The sequence below is a fragment of the Anolis carolinensis genome, chromosome 2, assembly GCF_035594765.1.
Source record: "Anolis carolinensis isolate JA03-04 chromosome 2, rAnoCar3.1.pri, whole genome shotgun sequence".
In the NCBI taxonomy this organism is placed as follows: domain Eukaryota; kingdom Metazoa; phylum Chordata; class Lepidosauria; order Squamata; family Dactyloidae; genus Anolis; species Anolis carolinensis.
The window spans coordinates 280,267,503-280,271,849 of NC_085842.1; the positions used below are offsets into that span (position 1 = coordinate 280,267,503).

General features: G+C 36.5%; 1 long non-coding RNA gene across 1 annotated transcript; it reads left to right on the forward strand.

Moving 5' to 3' along the window:
• Nucleotides 1-596: 596 nt before the first annotated feature.
• Nucleotides 597-3,909, forward strand: LOC134296713 (uncharacterized). Its single transcript, XR_010003547.1, has 2 exons — nt 597-1,576; nt 3,439-3,909. It is a non-coding gene; the product is annotated as an uncharacterized LOC134296713 (long non-coding RNA).
• The last annotated feature ends 438 nt before the right edge of the window (nt 3,910-4,347 follow it).

Here is a 4,347-nt window from a genome sequence, read left to right on the forward strand (position 1 = left end):
TGACTGAAAGAGCTGAATCAGTCAGAGCCCAAAGAGTGTAGGTATCAAAGAGTGTAGGTATGCCCCATGTGTTATCATAAAGCAATGTGATCTAAACAAGTAAGAAATTTGGGAATTTGGGAGCCACCATCTCATGTAACAGATTAGATGACTAGTTTCAAGCAGTATCCCAAAGTAGGAAAAATGAAGAAAAATGACTGTTGGATTCCATGGCAGGGCTATGGTAAATCTCGATTTATTTTTAAATCTGATGTAAACTGTTTTTTGATATGTATGTTTATATTGTAAGCCGCCCTGATTCCCCTGATGGGTGAAAAGGGTGGGGTAGAAGTGATGTAATAAAATAAATAAATAAATAAATAAATCAGTTTTGAGTTTTATTGTAGTTATCCTTCCCCATTTGCAGTTTGAAATTTTGAAGATTTCAATATTTATGGATTTTTTTTTCATTTTAGGAATCTCTAGGTTCTTCAGTGTGACTCTTTGGTCAATGTCCTCCAGTCATGCTAGATGACTTAGAAATTTCTAGAGAGAACACCTCTCTAGGAATCTCTAGGTTGTTCAGTACAATTCTATGGTCAGCTCCAGAAGAAGTTAACCATGGAATCATGCTGGAAAATCCAACAATTTCTAGAGAGTTGTTCTCTTAGGAAAAAAGTAAAAAATTCTTTATTTGTGGTTTTTTATTTTGATGAGGTCCTTTGATGCTAACCCCAGCAAATGTGGAAGGATGATTGTAGATTTTGAATGAACTATCTAAAGTACTAAAACTGTATCCTCAAAATAAATGCAGCAGCCTGGATTGTTCCATTACCATCTGAAATGTCATGCTGATAGATTCACCAGATCCTGCAACATGGAAGCTACTGACTGCCTTGGGTAGAGTTCAAATGGATTCTGCCCAAGGCAGCAAAAATATTTTGAGATGGCTCTCGGTCTTTTTCAGCAAGCTCTTTCAATAGTACAGTACAGGGCTGGGATTTTCCTATGACCGCAGAGACATTAATGCCTTGCAACAGGCATTGTTCTCTACTCAGCTTCTACTTTGAAACAAACTTTGATTTTTCCTGTTTTTCCCTTTTGATTTAGCAATTATCATCTTGAGGCTAAAATGCCTGTAAAGGAGGCAAGGAAGCCAGATTGGAAGAGGAGGCGGTGAGAGTTCGGAGTGAGGGAAAGCAGGAGAGTGTGTGTATGTGTATGTTGTACCAGTAAAACTTAAAGCTAGGGAAGAGAAGAATGTTGATGGTATGGCAGTTAAACTAGTTGGTTGCCTTTTTCTTTTTGTTATACCTAACTTGTTGCTTTAATTTGGAACTATTTTTTGTTTCTCTTTCCCACAAATCTAAGGCTACAGGAGATTTCTTTCACCCCACATTAGGGGGCAATTTTAATGCCATAGTAAGATATTTTAAAACGTATGACAGATAATATCAGTACTTGGGTGACTAAAGCATATCACTTTTGGCCTCAGTTCTGGAAGATATGTTGGTGTCATAATGAGTGGTAGAAGCTGCCATGTCATATCCCGGGGAGAAGAAACTGTTCTCTGCTTATAACGCTTAGTGAAATTGTGGTAAGTAGCTCTATTGTCTTCTCTAATATTAGATATGCATATGTCACTTAAAGATTTTTGGCAGACTAACCATAACTGAAACTAACAGGTTCTCCCACAACTCCCTATAAAGAGAACTTACATTTTAACATGATATCTAGATCCAAATAGCTTGGCTGAAAAAGTCTGCCGCCTTTTTTGAGAAAAATAAATTAACTAACAATTCAAAACTAAAAATGCTTGTGTTTTTATATGAGTACATAAAGCTATTTTACTTTGACTCCCATGTTTTGGAAAGTTACTCATCAGGACTTGAATTCTCATGCCTCATGTGAAGAAGTCCCATGAACACCTGAACGTCTTCCACATTTGGTAGAATAGTTAAATATTGGACTTAATCCAGAGATATCAGTCTTTACATTGGTCCTTACTCAGCTAAAAAGATGCCAAAGTGATCTTGGGCCATTCACTCTCAGCCTACTATACCTCGTATGGGTGAGGATAGGGTGATAACTCACACAGTTCCTAAGTTAGGAGATAGAGTGGGATGTTTACATAACAACAACAAAATAATATTTCTCACTTTAAGTTCATAAAATACAATCTTTGGAATCAATCTGGCATTGTTCCAAACCTTATTTTCAGTATCCAAAATGTACTGTAACAGTAAGAAAAGCAGATATTTTCAAGAAGTTCAGAGAGCATTCTTTTTTCTGCCCTAACACCTAAAAACAGGATCTTTGGAGGCCCTGTTTTGCACCTGCTAGATGAGGTGAAGCAAATGTTTGGCACCCTATTTCTGCAAATTTCTTTCCAAAGAGACAAATTCATAAAGACCTTTTTTAGAATCCTAAACAATGTTGTGTTGTCAAAGGCTTTCGTGGCTGGAATGACTGTGTTGCTGTGAGTTTTCCGGGCTGTATGGCCATATTCCAGAACATGGCCATACAGTCTGGAAAACTCACAGCAATGTCAGGGGATGATGGGGTGCAGAGTGGATTCCAAAATTCATCATCCCGGTCTCACCTCCTTCTCCAGACTGTATTCCCATGCTGAGAAACAGCACTGGTCAAACAAACACTCCAGCAGACGAAGTCCAACTGTTGATTAACTTTATTTACATGTCTATTTACAATTTGCATTTCTCGGCTTCAGAGCACAGCATTCATAGTCCATCTTCAGCGAATGCTCAAGCCGAACACCGGAGATAAGATAACAACATTCCTCAGTTCTGAAGGGAACTCCAACCCTCAAAGGCCAGAAATCAAGCCTCATAGGTCACAGCAATCACAACAGGTTGTCAGTCAAAACTAGCCTGCTGTTAACTATTTCATTACTGAAAATACACACTCTAGCTCATCAGCAGTAAACATTTGATTTACATTTCATACAAATACAACCATACTCCAACAAGCAACCCACAAAACAACTTTGGTGGGATTTTTTTACACTGCTACTTTTACTTATTTGTTTCATTTTATTATACCTTTCTTTAATTGTTGGTACTATTGTTAGTGTGATTTATGCAAGAGAATTTGAAAAAAATACTTTGAGAAGGGGCATAGAAATTAAAGTAAATATTGTAATGTAAAGCAAGGATTTAGTGCAATGGTATTGTATCAAAGATCTCCTTTCAGGCATTGAGCCATGACTTTTAAAAAATTCAGACGAGAGAAGAAATGCATTTTAGAATTGAACAGTACTTTAGAGTTTGTTTAGTTTAGCCCTTTGCTTAGTGGAGTAATCCTGTGACTGCAGCTTTCATGACAGATGGTTGACCAAATGAGTCCCTCTATCTTCCAGTGTTGAGAGTTCTAGACATCATGAAGTTTATCCCAATGTTTTTAACTGAAATCTGCTTCTTTACTATTTCTACCCATCAGTTCTAGTCCTGTCTGCTCAAACAGGAGAAAAACAAGTCTGCTCCATCTCCTACATGACAGCTCTTCAGATATTTGAAGACAGCTATCGAGTACTGCCTGCAAGGAGCATCATCATCTTTGCAAAGGTGTTTGTTTCGAGTGCTAAATTTTCCCACTTGTGACTTAAACCTTGACAGAAGGTTGGACTTGATTACCTTTTTGACCTTTCTAGATTCTTTTTAAAAAATGTATTGTTCTTTGATTCAAGAAAACAACTAGTGTAGACTTAATTGTATAGACTATGAAACCATTCTTTGTTGGTTGTAACTAGCAGACACTTACCTTTAAGTAAATTAAAGACTTTGATGTTAATTAAAGACTGTGAACAACTAAATTTGGTATGTAAGGAAACTATTACTTTGTCCACCTAAGAGTTATGTTTATTTTTAAGGCTTATCCATGTGATGGTCTTATATGTCCATATTTTTCTTTTTTAAAAAAAAATCAGAAAACATTGCACACGACACAACACTGTTGTGTTTTAAAACTCTGTAGACAAATCAAAGGGAATTGTTTGGCAATTTGCTATGATTTAATATTAATACTTAGTTTTATTTAAAGAAACATACAATTAACCAACTCTTTGTTTACATAACCAACCTGATTAAAAGCAAAAGGAGCCAAGAATTTAAGACACCCAATCATTTAAGTGTGATTCAAATTGCAGACTTGCAATTTGTAGGTTCTATCTGTAATAATTTCAGACCAAGTGTGGGGCGAAGAGAGAAACTTTAAAATGGCTACAGATTGGTCAGTGATACATTGCAACTTGTTGTTTTCCTATGAGAGATATGACAACACTACATTTCATCGTTCAAGAGGGCATATGAGTAGCAACTCCAGCTCTCCTAAAGAAAAAGAAACACAAAA